This window comes from Staurois parvus, unplaced genomic scaffold (genome assembly GCF_062004578.1).
Source record: "Staurois parvus isolate SC_StPar_1 unplaced genomic scaffold, SC_StPar_1.0 ptg000959l, whole genome shotgun sequence".
Classification (NCBI taxonomy): domain Eukaryota; kingdom Metazoa; phylum Chordata; class Amphibia; order Anura; family Ranidae; genus Staurois; species Staurois parvus.
Genome location: NW_028318755.1, coordinates 118,975 through 137,801, shown reverse-complemented (window position 1 = coordinate 137,801; position 18,827 = coordinate 118,975). Strand labels below are relative to the sequence as shown.

The 18,827-nt window shown below is 42.7% G+C and overlaps 1 protein-coding gene across 1 annotated transcript in view; it reads left to right on the top strand.

Moving 5' to 3' along the window:
- Positions 1–18,827, top strand: part of LOC149441688 (zinc finger FYVE domain-containing protein 26-like) — a gene marked incomplete at its 3' end in the record, with an annotated part of 275,032 nt that overhangs the window by 158,140 nt on the left and 98,065 nt on the right. The window lies entirely within an intron of this gene.

Below are 18,827 nucleotides of genomic sequence, written 5' to 3'. Positions count from 1 at the left end.
GATATTAAAATATATTGCAGAAAGAACCAACCAATTTAGTGGTTGTAAAAATAATGTTATATAATATATAGTAAAAAATAGATTACCAATATCAGGATATGTTATGCAATTTCTTAAATAATCATAATGAGACTAAATATAAAATCGATAAAAAATAAAAATTAAAATAGTATAAATGAGACGTGGAGAAAATATATAACAGGCATCATGGGATATTTGAAAAACCTATAAGGCGAACGATGTATAGCTTATTATTAATCAATTGTTTGCAATAAAGCAGTTGACATCAATTTCTATATTGTGTCCTAGTGGGTGTAAGGTACCCAGTGCATACACCCACTTGGTTTCTGCTTGTGACACTGCACGCACTTTGTTCATGCCTCTCCAGTGTGGAGTAATAATATCAATGGCCGTAAACTTAAGCGAGGTAGGATCTTGATTGTGGTAGATCCTATAATGATTTGATAGGGCATGGTCCCTGTATCCTTTTTTAATATTGGATACATGCTCGCGTAAACGATCACGTAATCTCCTAGTGGTGCGACCCACATACTGTTTTAGACATGGGCATTGTAGTAAGTACACTATGTACCTACTATTACAAGAAATAAAATGCCTTATAGTATATGTTTTACCCGTAACATGTGAATTAAATGTATTTACCCTGCGTTTCCTGGTATTATCACATTTACAAATAACGCACCTGTTACATGGATGAAAACCCGTTAGATCGGCAAATAATTTTACACTTTTAGGGGGGTCAATGACATTAGGTGCCAGGCTGTGTCTCATGGAAGATGCTCTCCTAAACACAATTTCTGGTTTATCTGGCAGAACGTTACTCAAAACTGGATCAGTTTTAAGAATATCCCAATTCTTTTTTATTATTCTGCTGATAGATCTATGCTGTATTGAAAACGTTGTAACGAATGGGCAAACTTTTCTTTGTATAGGTCTGGTACTATTCTGTAGCATTACATTCCTATCAATATTAGCTACATTGTTAAGAGTGTTTACCAGGGTATTATCATCATATCCTTTTTCAAGGAATCGACTTTTCAAAATATTGGCCTGAGAATGGTATACCTCTAGATCTGTACAATTTCTCCTAATTCTCATGAATTGACTTTTAGGTATATTAGCCAACCAGTTAGGGTGGTGACAACTGTTGGTAGGGATATAGCTGTTTCGATCCGTGTTCTTGAAGAAAGATTTGGTTATAATCTTTCCGTCCATGTTCATGAGTGTTAGATCTAGAAATCTAGTGGCCATGGGGGCAAAGTTTGCCCCCAGTCTCGCTAACCTGTTTATGTCAAGGTGGGAGGAAGATTTGATATATGCTAGAGAATGGCCGGAATTGACTATTTATAAAAGATATATAGATGATATTGTGTTGGTATGGAATGGTAATGAGGAATCTCTAATTAACTTCTTTGGGACCCTGAACAACAACCAATTAAATATTCACCTCACTTACTCTTACAGTAAACAAGAGATAAATTTTCTAGATCTAACACTCATGAACATGGACGGAAAGATTATAACCAAATCTTTCTTCAAGAACACGGATCGAAACAGCTATATCCCTACCAACAGTTGTCACCACCCTAACTGGTTGGCTAATATACCTAAAAGTCAATTCATGAGAATTAGGAGAAATTGTACAGATCTAGAGGTATACCATTCTCAGGCCAATATTTTGAAAAGTCGATTCCTTGAAAAAGGATATGATGATAATACCCTGGTAAACACTCTTAACAATGTAGCTAATATTGATAGGAATGTAATGCTACAGAATAGTACCAGACCTATACAAAGAAAAGTTTGCCCATTCGTTACAACGTTTTCAATACAGCATAGATCTATCAGCAGAATAATAAAAAAGAATTGGGATATTCTTAAAACTGATCCAGTTTTGAGTAACGTTCTGCCAGATAAACCAGAAATTGTGTTTAGGAGAGCATCTTCCATGAGACACAGCCTGGCACCTAATGTCATTGACCCCCCTAAAAGTGTAAAATTATTTGACGATCTAACGGGTTTTCATCCATGTAACAGGTGCGTTATTTGTAAATGTGATAATACCAGGAAACGCAGGGTAAATACATTTAATTCACATGTTACGGGTAAAACATATACTATAAGGCATTTTATTTCTTGTAATAGTAGGTACATAGTGTACTTACTACAATGCCCATGTCTAAAACAGTATGTGGGTCGCACCACTAGGAGATTACGTGATCGTTTACGCGAGCATGTATCCAATATTAAAAAAGGATACAGGGACCATGCCCTATCAAATCATTATAGGATCTACCACAATCAAGATCCTACCTCGCTTAAGTTTACGGCCATTGATATTATTACTCCACACTGGAGAGGCATGAACAAAGTGCGTGCAGTGTCACAAGCAGAAACCAAGTGGGTGTATGCACTGGGTACCTTACACCCACTAGGACACAATATAGAAATTGATGTCAACTGCTTTATTGCAAACAATTGATTAATAATAAGCTATACATCGTTCGCCTTATAGGTTTTTCAAATATCCCATGATGCCTGTTATATATTTTCTCCACGTCTCATTTATACTATTTTAATTTTTATTTTTTATCGATTTTATATTTAGTCTCATTATGATTATTTAAGAAATTGCATAACATATCCTGATATTGGTAATCTATTTTTTACTATATATTATATATTATGTAACATTATTTTTACAACCACTAAATTGGTTGGTTCTTTCTGCAATATATTTTAATATCAGTGCTTTATTCCGATGGGAGTTAGCTCCCTCTTGTGCCCTTTTGCCGTAATGCAGAGTATAATAATCCTGACTATCATTGGGATATTGAACGGTATCTTTATGGGTTTGTCACTTTACCCACCTATTATATTTAGCATTATTCAGCAATTTCTAACTCCATTTGGCCTCTGATGTAACGTTATTAGGTCCTGGTTGTACCATTCTATGTTGGTAACAACCGTTTTTTATCAGGAACTGCATATGTGTTTTACCTATGGTAAAATGGCGTCTATGGAGCCACGCATGCGCATTCCATAGACTTCGGCAAAATGGCGGCGCCGTACTGCGCATGCGCGAGTGCCGCTATTCGGAATAAATCAGATGGACGTCTGTCATGCCCTGGTTGGTATCCCCTCTGATGATGTGCTTGGGCACGAAAGGCCTTAGGAGGAACCGACAGAGCATGACGTCATCTTTTGCCCGGAGCCACGAGACAGCCCCGCGGCCATTTTAACTCAGGGTCAGTATCATTGCTGCGTACTCTGCTTTCATATATGTACTGTACACAGCCTTACTACCCTGCTTGTCATTTTATTCAATAAATCTCTTTTTTAAAATACTACACTATGGGCACTTGTTTTTTGGTTCCCATTGGGAGCTAAATCCATTTGCAGGATTCCTGTAGTGCTCATCTATTACCACCAGAGGGACGGAGCTCTTGGAATCTGGCTGATAATTATACCAACCTTAAGGGGACCTCCGGATCTCTGATACATCTTCCCAGGTTGATTGATCCAAAGATTGGAATTCACCCTCTCCATCTACTTTAGGATTCCTGGAGACATTTATTTACGCGCATTTTCCGTGCGAGTCCGGTGAGTGCGCACTCTTTCCATTGCTTCCTGGTCTTCATCAGTTATTTCTTGGGACTATATATTTATATCCAGTTAACAACTACGGACTATTTGCCTTTTGCACTTATCTTTTAGCGCTGCACTCTGTTATTACTATTCTGCTTTTTATGGGTATACTGTGATTACCTTTAGTGCTAGCTGCTTGGTTAAGAGCGCTCACTTTATAACATTCTTATCCAGAAAATGAGATATTACTTCTTTGGAATCTTATATTGAAAATGGAATCATTCCAAGAGGACTAAGGGAAAGAGTCATACCAGAGGAAAACCTACATACATCTCGCTTCCTAGAAAAATGGAAGGAAATGTACGATACACGGAACTGAGATCATGCGTCTCAAAGTTGAAGAGGAAAAACTACAACTATCAGAATTATCTGAACAAATTGAAGATAGTGCAAAATCCATTGATCCTCTTGAAAGTGATTCCGAATTCAATAAGCAAAATTAATTTTTAAAGAGAGAAATAGAAAAAGTTCAAAATAAGTAACTTTACAATGTAAAATTGAATGCAATGAGACCCAAAAATATAGGACGAACGAGGAGTCAGAAAAAATAAATAGATTAAATGTAACAACTAGGGGAAAATGAGACTTAAAAGTCTTAAATTTGTCAGAATTTCGTTTGGAATCAAGACACATAAAACTTCTTCAAAAAAGGACTTTCCTTTTCACTTTGAAATAAAATGGACCTCTTTGAGGTCTATAAAGAGCTGAATCTATTTTTATGTAAAATACTCCTTAAAACTCAGTTCAAACAAAATTTAAATAGGAAAGAAGCAAATTCGTTAGATGTAATGGAAGAACAAGCTTTGAACGATCTATTGAGTTTCCTGCACGAAGGGGAACAAAGTGATAATGGCACTGAGATAATACCCCTACCCCCAGGAGAGTCACGGCTTATACGTTCAAAAAACTTAATCGGGGACAAAGATATCAAACCAAAATGTGAGTTGAAAAAATGTCTTATTTGCCGATGATAATAGTATTCACGAAGTGGGACATCGAAAAGTGTTTGTAACGTCTCAGAAGTGATATAAGACCCATCTCGCTGAAAGTCGTGATAAGGGATTGATTGTACCACCAACGTAATGTCTGTGGAGACGAAAATGCCACAACGAAATGCGGATCACCAAAAAATGATGAACCCGGTGAAACGGGAGACCAGATTTAATTTAAGTTTATAATGAGACCAAAGTATCAATGAGTGGGCAACAATTGAATTATGGGTCAACAACAAGTGAGGGGGGGGGGTTCCATAATAGACCCGGTAGATATAACAGGAGTATAGATTGAGATTCAAATCTGATCCAAGGGACCTGGGAGTTAATAGTCGGCCACTGCGATAGTTGTGCGAAGAGAGCTGACTGGTAATAAAGCCAAAAATTGGGGAGTCCGAGGCCACCCACGGCGACTGATAAAGGACAGATGAAGTAAAATAAGGACATTTATTACGCCAAATAAAATTATTAGTCATCGGTTGAAAACGATCAAGGAATGTGTTCGAGACTGAGATTGGGAGGGTTCGGAATAAATAAAGTAATTTCGGCAAAACAGTCATTTTCACCGCTGTGACTCTGCCCAAAAACGAGATAGAGTATCCATGCCAGATCTTTAACACAGTAGAGAGGCGTGACACACATGGTGGGTAATTAGTTGCAAATAGTCCCGAGTAGCTGGGTGTAAGATAGATACCTAGATATGAGATCCGGTCTGTGGCCCAACGAAATGGGAAAGAGCTGCGGAGGGATTCAGGGACATTAATAAGCATGACAAATGATTTCGTAAAATTTACAGTAAGACCCAATATGGATGCAGAATCCTGCAATAAAGTGCATAAATTAGGAAATGATACTAGCGGGTTAGTAAGGAAGAGCATAACATCATCTGCATACATACAGTATATAATTTAAATTTTGAGACAAGCAGTGGGTATCCTGAAATATCTTGGTGTGTTCTTATAGCAATTGCCAAGGGTTCCAAACCTAGCGCATATAGTAAGGGCGAAAGCTGACAGCCCTGACGGGTACCTCTGCCCAGTGTAAAAAAGTCAATACCAGGCCGGCCGCTCAGCTCTTCTCTCCTGCAGGACCTTACCTGTTCCTCTGTCCAGCGCTGTAGTCTTCCCGTGCCGGCTTCTTCCCGCGCCGGCTTCTGTGACAGCCGGATGCCCACATGACAGCTCCCAGAAGGTGCCTGGCCATTCACAAAGCGCAGTGCTTCTCGCGCATGAGCAGTGGGCACCCGGCTGTCACAGAAGCTGGCGCAGGAAGAAGCCAGCGTGCCCACACTAAAGAAAGGACAACTTCAGGTACCCGCTCCCCCTCCCTCCCCAAAGGTCCGCAGTCTCTTGGTCATCCCCTGTACTGTCTGCAGTCTCTTGGTCATCCCCTGTACTGTCTGCTGTCTCTGGTCATCCCCTGTACTGTCTGCAGTCTCTGCTCATCTCCTGTACTATGTCCACAGTCCCTGCTCATCTCCTGTACTGTGTCCGCAGTCTCTGCTCATCTCCTGTACCGTGTACGCAGTCTCTGCTCATCTCCTGTACTGTGTCCGCAGTCTCTGCTCATCTCCTGTACTGTGTCCGCAGTCTCTGCTCATCTCCTGTACTGTGTCTGCAGTCTCTGCTCATCTCCTGTACTGTGTCTGCAGTCCATTGGTTCAGAATATTTTTTTTCTTGTTTTTCACCTCTAAAACCTAGGTGCGTTTTATGGAGCGCGAAATACGGTACTTTGTGAGGCAGAGAGGAGATGTTACCATTCTTAGTTCGCAACTTGTAGATATGTGGGGGCCGTAGAGAATGGTTAAGTCTCCGTGCAAGCATAGTTGCTGCTGAGTTGCTATGTAATAAAAATGTGGCTTTAGACCAGCTCAGAACCTTTTCAGTTTTCTGGGATAGTAAGGTATTCAATTCTAAATGCTTTTGCAATATCATTGTTTTATTCAGGAGAGATGGATTGCCTACATGAGTTCTATAATGCGTTTCCATTTCCCTAGTAAATTTCTGAATTTGTTTCCAACGCTCTCTGTTTCTAGTTGACGCCATAGAGATAAGGTGTCCTCGCAGAACCGCCTTTTGGGCCACCCATAAAGTAGCTGGGGAGGTATCAGGAGTTGTGTTCAGCTGAAAGTATTCTCGGATGGAAGTAGCTTTGACTTGACGGGAGTTAACGTCTGTAAGCATAGAGTCATTAAACCACCAAGAGTAGGGAGTAGGTGCTAGACCTATGAAGGCGCTAGACAGTGCCACAATATTATGATCTGACCAAGGACACAAATGTAGGTCCGCCTTCTTGGAGTTATGAACAGGAAATTTTTAAACAATTGAATGATGCAAATACTTATGTAAAAATGTCATCTAACCCTTTTCCAAAAATTGTTGAATCTCTTAATCGTAGACATGTGTGACAGTAGGCAGGTGAAATCACCTGGTTGCGTCCTGGATGGACGATACATTTGTCCGAGGTTCAGGCTTTATGGGGATTTTTTCCACTAGAGGGAAGTGCTGAGTCCTTCAGCACTGAGGTAATGAGGTAATGAGCCCAGCTGAAGGTAGTGGGCTCATTAAGACCTGTATAAAACTTCCCAGAGTGCTTAGGGAGTTGCTCCAACCTGGAACCAGATCTGTGCCTGAACTGTCTGGAGAGCTGACATCTTATCTGTGTGCAGAGAGACCAAAGCCTGTGTGGCTAGCCTCCAGTACTAGCAACTAGGTATAGCAGCAGGCTGTACCTAGTTTGCAGCTAGGGAAACGTGGTTGTTGCAGTAAGTAGCCGAGTTGGCCAGGATTTATTTTGATGTTTCTTTTTGGTTTGCCTTTTTTTAAATATTGTACATAAATTGCACCTGTTTGTTTTTCACCTCCACTGTGGTTGTGCTGTGCCTGTTTTTTTTTTTGTGTTGTGCACCCATCCAGGGGGTCACACACACCCGCTGACGAGCTAACCCCGTTACATATGGTGGAGGATGTGGGCACTCGTGGTAACTAAAGGCCAGCATGGAGGAGATAATAAGACAGTTGGCTCTAGCGAATGCCAATCAACAGCAGGCAAATGCTAATCAACAAATGGCAAATACAAATTTCCAGCAGAGGCCGCAGACTGAGGCTGGTGAGGATTCTGGGAAAACACCATCATTTTTTGTGGGCCGGTTATTGCCAAAAATGACTGGAGAGGATGATCCTGAGGTGTTTCTAACCACGTTTGAAAGGACTGCTGAAAGGGAAAAGTGGCCTAAAGAACAGTGGGCTGGATTGATGGCCCCATTATTAACTGGAGAGTCGCAAATTATGTACCTCGCTGTCCGTGCTCAGCGGGTACATAATTGGACTTTTCGGCTTGGGAAACCTCCCAGGTCACAGATGTACGATCTCATTCACCTGAGCAGGAAGTGGCTGCAGCCAGAGACTTTGACCGCCCCAAAAATTGTGGAACGTGTCGTCATGGATCGGTTCCTAAGGTCTCTGCCTAATGCTATTCAAAAGTGGGTCAGCCATGGAGACCCAGAGACCGCAGACAAGCTGGTGGATCTAGTGGAGAGATACTTGGCTACGGAGAACCTGACCTCCTCTTCCAGAGACTCACGGACTTTCCACCCTAAGACCAGACCATCCCCAGCGGCGGGTAAGATGATTCCAAGGGGTGAGGGTGGAGAGGGTGGGAGTATTACCCAATGTCTGGCAAGAGCAGCCAGGAAGGCCAAGGCCGCAAGAAGCGGCGAAAAAAATTATTTGTTACCGCTGCCGGCAAGAGGGACATATTGCAGCTAATTGCCTAGTGGTCGATGAGCCTATGCAGTGTGACTTTCTGAGCAATAGACGTCAGTCGCTGTTTGCGACAGTGGTATGCACTGCCAGCCCGGGCACTGAGAAACATTTGTGCAAGATGACTGTTAATGGAAATAATGTTGTGGGGTTGCTGGATTCAGGTAGCCTGGTAACCTTGATAAGAGAGGAGATGGTCACTACAAAGGTCTCTGGGTATAAAAAGGTGGCGGTGATTTGTGTGCATGGGGACACTAGGGAGTATCCCGTGGCTACTGTGTTTTTTGAGACCCCCAAACCTGTCTCATCAGGTAGGATTGGTGCCTCACTTACCACATGATGCCATTGTGGGGAGGGATTTTCCAAAATTCTGGGAACTCTGGGATTGTCCTGACCCCCCCACTGTCTCCCCTGCAGACCAGGAAGGTGAATCCCAGAAAGCGTCTGAGTGTGGTGAGGTCTCTCCCAAGTTTCCCTTGTCGGTACTAGCTGGGGAGACCCAAGGAACTGGGGAGGAGCCCGCCTCTTCAGATGAAAATCTGCCGGTTGTGGAGTTCTTGGACTTAGAGGTGCATAGGGAACATTTTGCCACCGAACAGTTGAAAGACCCCGTGCTGATAAAAGCACGGGAAAATGTGGTAAAAGTAGATGGCGAACTAGTGAGCCCTGAGAAAACTGCTGCTTATCCATACTTCCTTGTGGAAAGGGACCTACTCTATCGAGTTGCTCAAGGGGCAGAAGAAACCATTGAGCAACTGGAGGTGTTGGAGTTGGCCCATGGACACATCCTTGGGGGTCATTTGGGGGCGGAGAAAACACCGGAAAGAGTATTGCAGCGGTTCTATTGGCCTGGGGTCATTAAGGAGGTAGAAAATTACTGTTCCTCTTGCCCTGTGTCAGAAGTCGGCCCCTATGCCCCATTTCCGTAGCCCACTGGTACCTCTTCCCATCATTGAGGTCCCTTTTGAAAGGATTGCCATGGATTTGGTAGGTCCGCTGGTGAAATCCGCTAGGGGGCATCAGTACATGTTGGTCATACTCGACTATGCCACCCGCTATCCAGAGGCGATTCCACTCCGAAATACCTCTGCCAAGACAATAGCTAAGGAGCTATTCCTCGTGTTCACCCGAGTGGGTATTTTGAAGGAACTGCTTACGGACCAGGGAACCCCCTTTATGTCCCAGGTGATGAAAGAGCTGTGCAAACTGTTCAAAGTAAAACAGTTGCGAACCTCTGTGTATCATCCCCAAACCGACGGGTTGGTGGAAAGGTTCAACAAAACCCTGAAACAAATGCTAAGGAAGGTGGTAGATAAGGATGGAAAGGGTCGGGATTATATAGTACCCTATTTGATGTTTGCCATCCGGGAGGTACCCCAGTCCTCTACAGGGTTTTCACCTTTTGAGTTGCTCTATGGGAGACACCCAAGGGGGCTGTTAGATATCGCCAAGGAAACTTGGGAAAGTGAGAGTTCTCCCCACCGGAGTGTGATTGATTGGGCACGTCGCCCAAATGCAAGATGGAATTGCCCAGGTCATGCCTATCGTAAAGGAACATTTGGCCCAAGCACAGTTAGCGCAGCAGAGGGTGTACAATCGGGGGGCCCAGACCAGGTCGTTTGCTGAAGGAGATAGAGTGCTAGTGCTAATCCCTACGGTTGAAAGCAAATTCCTGGCCAAATGGCATGGCCCATATGAAGTGATTGAGAGAGTGAGGTGAATTACAGGGTCAGACAACCAGGAAGGCGGAAACCTGAACAGTTCTACCACATCAATCTGTTAAAGGCCTAGAGGGACAGGGAATCCCTAGTTGCTGAGGTTTTGTCACCAGCGCCATCAGACTGCTTGGTTCCGGAGGTTGGAATAGCAGTCACGCTGTCTACAACTCAAAAACAGGAGGCTAAAGAGTTTGTGCTCCGCAACACAGACGTTTTTTCTGAGCTGCCGGGACAAATCTCGGGGGTGGAGCATGACATTATCACCCCACCGGGTGAAAGGGTAAAACTGAAACCCTATAGAATCCCAGAGGCCCGACGGGAGGCAATACGTGGGGAAGTACGGAGAATGCTAGATTTGGGGGTGATAGAGGATTCCCAAAGTGACTGGTCCAGCCCCATAGTGTTGGTGCCCAAACCAGATGGGAGCTGGCGATTTTGTAACGACTTTCGACAGTTGAATAAAGTTACAAAATTTGACACCTACCCCATGCCAAGGATAGATGAACTAATCGACCGACTGGGAGCAGCCCGGTACATGACAACGCTAGACTTGACAAAAGGTTATTGGCAAATTCCCCTAGCTAAGTCAGCAAAGGAGAAGACTGCATTTGTAACCCCAGAAGGGTCATTCCAGTATAGAAGAATGCCGTTCGGGTTACAGAATGCACCAGCCACCTTTCAGCGAAAAATGGATCAGATTTTTCGTCCCCATCAGAAGTATGCTGCAGCGTACTTGGACGATGTGATTGTCCATAGCGCAGATTGGGCCTCACATTTGCCAAATGTTCAGGCTGTGCTAGACTCAATACGGAAAGCTGGGTTTACGGCCAACCCAAAGAAGTGTACGATTGGACAGGAGGAGGCCAGGTACCTTGGGTACACTATTGGGAGAGGGGTAATAAAACCTCAGATAAACAAAGTGGAAGCGATACAGAAATGGCCACGCCCAAATAACAAGAAGCAGGTACGGGCTTTTCTAGGAATTGCTGGCTACTATCGGCGATTCATTCCCCATTTTGCTTCTATGGCAGTACCACCTAACCAACCTGACAAAAGGGAAGGAGTCTGTCATGGTTAAGTGGTCCCCTGACGCTGAAACAGCCTTCCAGTCTTTAACCACTTCCAGACCGGACACTTTTACCCCCTTCCTGACCAGGGCAATTTTCAGCTTTCAGCGCTATCACACTTTGAATGACAATTGCGCAGTCATGCAACACTGTACCCAAATTAATTTTTTACCATTTTTTTGCGACAGATAAAGCTTTATTTTGGTGGTATTTATTCACTGCTGAGATTTTTATTTTTTTTGCTATGTAAATGAAAATGTCCAAAAATTTTGAACAAAAGTGTTCTTTTTATAAAATTTTGCAAATAAATAATATTTCATCATAAATCTTTGCCAAAATGTATTTCGTTATCTTTTTAGTAAAAAAACAAACAAAAACAAATTAGTTTATAACCAAAAATTATAATTTTTAAACATTTTTTTTTTACATTTTTATTTTATTTTTTTATATTATTATTTTTTATTTATTTTTTTTTTTTACATACTGTCACCCTAGCAGTACAGTGTCACCATGGTGACACTGTACTACTTGTGGGGGGTGATGAAGATTTTTTTTTTTTTACAATGATTGCTTTTACACCCATATAGGATGTAAAAGCAATCATTTCTCTTTCTCTCTGTGTGCATTCCTGCACTCATTGAGAAATACAGAGTGAGCTGTGATTGGTCACAGCTTGTCACATGGTACAAGGCTGTTGTGAATAGCCTTGTACCATGTGACCTCTGTGATCATTCACAGATTTCACACGTAGTAAGCAATGATGTCACAAGTGACATCTTGCTTACTACTTTGCATGTGATCACTGATTGGCCAATCAGTGATCACATGATCGGGACCTCGTACAGAGGTCCCGTCCGACGATCAGTGTTTCACTGTGTCCGGAGGACACAGCGGGCACCGGATCGCGGTGCTGCGCGCTCCCAGGGAGCGCGCACAAGCAGGGTGCGGGGAGGCCGTTCATAAACGGCCACCCGACCCTGTACTGCCACCGTCCGGCCGTTTATATGCAACGGCTGGTCGGGAAGTGGTTAAAAAGGGCCTTATGTAGCCAGCGAGTTCTATACTCACCAGACTTCTCAAAAGACTTTGTGGTCCAGACGGATGCATCCAATGTTGGCTTAGGAGCAGTGCTGTCCCAGGTTTGGCAGGGGGAGGAGCACCCAGTAATCTACCTCAGCCGAAAGCTAAAGTCTCACGAGGAAAATTACGCCACGATTGAGAAGGAGTGTTTAGCGGTAAAGTGGGCCCTAGATTCCCTTCGGTACTATCTGCTGGGCAGACATTTTGACCTGATCACAGATCACGCTCCCTTGAAATGGATGGCTCAAAATAAGGAGACCAATAGAAGGGTAAATAGGTGGTTTCTGGCCCTACAGGAATTTACCTTCACGGTGAAGCATCGCCCTGGAGTTCAGATGGGAAATGTGGATGCTTTATCCCGGGTACATGCCTGCCTGGCTACTGGTGTTACAACCCCAAGGTTGAAACAAGAGCGGGGGGGGTATGTGACAGTAGGCAGGTGAAATCACCTGGTTGCGTCCTGGATGGACGATACATTTGTCCGAGGTTCAAGTTTTATGTTGATTTGTTCCACTAGAGGGAAGTGCTGAGTCCTTCAGCACTGAGGTAATGAGCCCAGCTGAAGGTAGTGGGCTCATTAAGACCTGTATAAAACTTCCCAGAGTGCTTAGGGAGTTGCTCCAACCTGGAACCAGAGCTGTGCCTGAACTGTCTGGGGAGCTGACATCTTATCTGTGTGCAGAGAGACCAAAGCCTGTGTGGCTAGCCTCCAGTACTAGCAACTAGGTATAGCAGCAGGCTGTACCTAGTGGGTAGCTAGGGAAACGTGGTTGTTGCAGTAAGTAGCCGAGTTGGCCAGGATTTATTTTGATGTTTCTTTTTGGTTTGCCTTTTTGTAAATATTGTACATAAATTGCACCTGTTTGTTTTTCACCTCCACTGTGGTTGTGCTGTGCCTGTTTTTTTTTGTGTTGTGCACCCATCCAGGGGGTCATACACACCCGCTGCCGAGCTAACCCCGTTACACATGCTTTGATCTTAGATCGAATGTGCTTTTTCGAAGCTGTGCATACACTGTCATGAGCACAAATGATTGCCAGTGAACTTCAATTAAGGTTAATCTGAATGAATGACATTCTCATGCATAAACGTAAGCCCAACAGGTTACACTTTCTGAAAATAATCCAGATCAATTTAGAAACTTCCTTTGGGCCAATAACATAAGGTAAATGCTAGTCACTCAGCTAGAGGAATAGGTTTTCCAGACCCAGTACTTTATCATAGAGCATATCTTTTGACAAGTGCCATAGATTTGAGTAGACCTGCATTTACCAAATTATAGGTTCAGCTGGAACATGAGCAGCTGAATACACCTCTTCAGTTCCTGCTCTGGTTTCCACATTGAGAGAGAACATCTCTGACATGGGGTAATCCACCAAACCAAAATTGGAGACTTATCAAATAGGTCCAACATTTCCCTCTACTCCCCTGTTCTTGGCCATCCCCATTTCCCTCCAGGAAACACAGATCAAGGTTTTCAACATCTAGTAAATGAGAACAAATTTGGAATTCAACATTTTTTTAAACCAAATGGCTGGAAGGCAGTACCTGAATTACAGCTATGACTGATTCCCCCCCAGTCGCCATGTAGCGCATCCCTCCTTTCATTGCCCAAACCCCAGAAGCTAGTCACGTTACCTACCCATTTGAGCATACCTGCCTGGACCCTTTCACACTGAATCATGCCCTGTCACATTCGTACAGATTGATAAACCAACCACCTAAAGATTATATCCCACAGTACCTTCTCAAGCATGAAAGGGATCTCGCTATCAGAGGAATAATGAGATGATCTCCTTTATTTCCCCCATACATCGTCCAAGACTAACCGAATACAATAATCGGGACTTAAACTCTTATCGAGGTGGTATTGGGTGCCTTCCACCCTTTATAAATTCTGTCCACGGGTCTCTTCAACATGTTGGTGGTGCATGAGGGAAACCGGTACAATCCTACACATATTCTGGAAATGTCCCTTTCTCAAGAGCTATGTTTCTCAAGTAATGAGTCGCAACTCATTACTGGGCTGTGGGTTAAGTTCCCCCCCTGAGCCTCTCTAATACCCCAATAAAACATCCACTGTTCTAACAACATAATTTACCAAAAAACAGCGTCAGCAATAATATAAATGTTAAGGCGGCTGAGACTGCAACTACGGACTGCCTTAATATTTGTATTATTGCGGTCAGCTGGTCCCATTAAGGTGGTGCTCATGGTGCACTTACAAAGTGGTCCCTCAGCCCTTACACTCATTCCTACTTCCTCTATGGTATCTCTGACAGGAAGTGACATATAGCTGCACTTCCTTCCAGCCAGCCGCGCAGGAGGGAAGAAAAGCACCACTGGATGCCAGGGAATGACTACGCTAGGTACTTTTCCTGGTTTGCGACTGGCTGATGGAGAGGGCATTTTGAATTGAGTGAAAGAAAAATGGAAAGTGATGGTGATTGGCCAGGAGGGGGGGTTGGTGATTACTGCACTATACATTTTGGAAGGAAGCCATTTGTTTATCCATATGAAAAATGTTATGTATCTTATTGTACCATGTTGCTTCTCCCTTGAACAAAATAAAGAATACAGGAAAGGGAACACGGTGATTTATATGATGCAGTGCTTATGTGACCTGAAGTATATAGGACCAACCACCAGGACCCTGGCAAAATAGAATAGAGTGTTTTTACAACACAAAGAGGGTTTAAAGAAACACAGTAAGACCGATGCAGACAGATTTTGCCTCACATGAAGTGTCTTTCATGTGTCTGAAAAGAGGTGCAGCTTGCACCAAATTAATTTACCTGTCTAGAAATTGTACTTGAATTTGTAGCATGTTGGGGTATGATTAGAATGCATATTTATTTATTTCAGGTACTTATGTAGCGCTGTGAAATTATGCAGCGCTTTACATATATATTGTACATTCACATCAGTCCCTAACCCTCAAGGGGTGTACAATCTAAGGTCCCTAACTCACATTCATACATAAACATACTAGGACCAATTTAGACAGGAGCCAATTAACTTACCAGCATGCCTTTTGGAGTGTGGGAGGAAACCGGAGTACCCGGAGGAAACCCACTCAGGCACAGGGAGAACATGCAAACTCCAGGCAGGTGGTGCCGTGGTTGGGATTCGAACTGGGGACCCTAGTACTGCCAGGCGGAAGAGCTAACCACTTAGTCACTGTGCTGCATATGAGACACTTTTGCAAAATCAGGATTGATTATATATATATATATCTCTATATATATATCTTAGTTTGTAGACTTTATAACTTTCACGCAGACTAAATAATATACACTGATTTGGTTTTGTTTACCAAAGCAATGTAGCAGAATACATATTGGCCTAAATTTATAAAGGGAGATTATTTGCAAAATGTTAGAACAGAAACTAAGAAAAACATGTTTAAAAAATGTGTTTTTCATTTTATATAGCAAAAAATAAAAAAAAACCCAGTGGTGAAAAATTACTGGCAAAAGAAATCTCTATTTATGTGAAAAAATGATAAATATTGAATTTGGGTACAGTGTTGCAAGACCAAACAAATTGCCAGTTGAAATGGCTCAATGCTGAATAGCAAAAAATGCCCTGGTCATGAAGGGGGTAAAACCTTCCCGAGGTCAAGTGGTTAAGGTAGAATTGTAGATCCAGTAACACGTAACTCTGTGATTTGCTAAATTAAATAAAACCAATCAGTTACCTCTATGTGGAGCAAAAAGGCAGGGCAGTGTTTGGTGTCATGTGAAGAAAGGAGGTTTGGGCTTTGTGAAGGGGAAGAAGTGGGCATGATAGGAAAGTAGTTACCATAGAGTTGAATCGCATTGGTGTATACAGTATAAAAGAAGGCTAGCATCACTCAGGCTCCATACCCCTGACGAAGTCAACAGACATTAATGCGTGGGATGGAACTTGAGTGGTTTTATGTGGGTGCTTGGACTCGGCATAGTAGCAAATTTATATTTGCCATACCAAGTGCACAGAAACATGTGAGTTTTATATCATTGTTTTAATAAAGAACCAATTGTTTTTATGGAAAGCACTATAGTCTCTGCTTATGTCTTCTGTGAGCTGAAATCTTATGGAGGGCCGGTATAGACTCAGTAATATGTCACTGCATTGTTTAACCATTTGGTCTTTAGAGCACTTTAGATTCTATTTGTATATGAAGTCCATTTAGCAAGGTGAGGATCTATCCATTGTGTAGGGAGTTTGGAAAGACAGAGATGGGTGTTTGTTTCACACAAAAGAAATCACATACCTTGTGAAGTTGTGAGTTTACATAGCTGAAGTTGACTGTGGACAATATTAAGCCAGCCAAAGATGGTACGGTTTTCTTTCCTGCATCCAAGGGTTTCAGGAAAGAAAATCACTCGATTCCCCCATCGACACAGTCAACAACTCAAGCCTTCTGGCTTCCTTTCACATTGCCGCTGGTCAGGTCTCAAATTTCGAACTTTGACTGGTCTTTCAGACCATTAACCTCCTTGGCGGTATGATTCTTTCCGATTTTTGGTGCTGAAAGCGGTACCATTTTTTTGCATGGAAATATGTAGTTTTTTTATTGTAGGCCTGTAATTCTTAGGAATAACTCACTGAAATCTGTCCGAACGAGAGTCTAGTAAACATCCCGGGTAGGATAAAATTTGAAACACGTAATAATAAATTATAATTTAATAAATAATCATAAAAAATAATAATATAATAATAATACATTTAATTCAATAATATAATCAAACCAAAAACACTGAAATGTGAAATATAGCTCCAAGTTAGCACATTGCTGAGCAAAGTCGCAAAATCGTTTTCAGTGTCTGTTGACGAATTTCCCCACAAATCATTATCACTCAATTCTGCAAGTGGTTCTGATTTACTATCGCTGTTCTAAAACCGCTTTTGACCTAAAGGGACACTTTTTGGATGCCATGGACATTTGTCAGTTTCCAGGCAGAAAGAACAGACAAAATGCAGGCAGGGCACAGGACAAAGCATTAGGGACAAAATGTATGTGAAATTGGTTGAGACAGCAATGTTTTACTATGTAAAATGTAAAAAAAAAAAAGGCATTTTTTAAAATTTTTAAATTTCCCGCCGCCAGCGGCGCCCGTACGTCCCGACGTCACAGGGACAGGACACAGAAGCCGGATGCGGGCATCGGCCGGGGACGCTGCAGGGGACACATCGCGGGAGCGCAGGGTAAGGTAAGTGAAGAACAAATGCCGGAGCAGGGCCGCATGGTATTCCCGAGTGTAGCTCGGGGTTACCGTTTGTGGTACTGAAATGTTACCCCGAGCTACACTCGGGAATACCGCCAAGGAGGTTAAAGCAGCTCCCTGCTGCTTTGCCCTCTGGGCAGACCTCCTGTCCTCCGGGTGGAGCCCTGAACTACTGTCAGATACTGCTGATATCTGGCAAAATCTGGACACAAGAGTAGAGCTTTCTTTCTTCCCAAAGCTTTTTGAAGCCTCTGGACTCCGAAACACAATCCAAGGAAAACCAAAAAGGCAATTTCCTCAGCTTAAAGCAACATTTTGGAGCTCCTCAGTCAGCATCTGTGAGAACCCTGTTTGCCATTTATTTACAGTAGGGTGATCAGCAACACCAAAAGCTGCTAATAAAATCTTCTTAAGAAATCCACAAGAGCACAGCCTACAAACAAATTGTCAAAGAAGATTTTATTAGCAGCTTTTGGGGTTGCCGACTGCAAGGTTGTAGCACTCCTCCATTAATTTCTGCGTTGTGTCATTTATCTGTTCCAACAGAGTAACAAGGCCTGGCACTGTCACACATAGTATAATTGTTTTTAGAGTGCTGGCTAGCATAGGCAGGTGTGTAAGAATAGAAGTTCAAAGATTGTTATTATGTGAATAAAAGCCTTTCATGCTGGTGCTGCTCGGCCTCATCCTGTCCCCTGGCTTGCAATTCAAATGTAATTTCAAATACTATTTAAAAAAATGTATTAATATTCACAGTAGGGGGGCTGTGCCACTGAGGTTTTAAGCAGGATAGGTGTGTGCCGTATGCATGCTGCATGGGAGACTAAAGTTGTTGATCCAGCTGTGCTGCCCCACTGACCTGTAAGCTGCATGGGAGGTAGGCAGCGAGGTCTGTTGCATCAAGTTGAAAAGCACTGATAAAATTGAAGATGATGATTATGTTAGGTGGGTGCCTGTTATCTGTTATATTTAAACCAGTAATGATTGTATCTGTGCAGACAATTTTTGTTATGATTCTGATTGGTTCTCTGTGAACATGTTTCTGGTTGTGTTGGTACTTCAATGATTCTGTGTCTGGTTCTGATTGTGTCAGTACAGTTCAGATTCTTTTTTTTTTTTTTAATTTAATTATTACTTAGGCCCCTTTCACAAGGGCTGGACTTCATTAAGCTGATCTGTCTGATGAGAAGGCAGATGATAGGTCCAGGTCTTTTGCTCTTGTACAGAACAGACATGGATACAGCCCGCTGTTTTTTATGGGGCAGTCGGATGTAAAAGGATCATCTATCCGCTTGCATCCGACTGTCATCTGGTCCAATCCGCTAG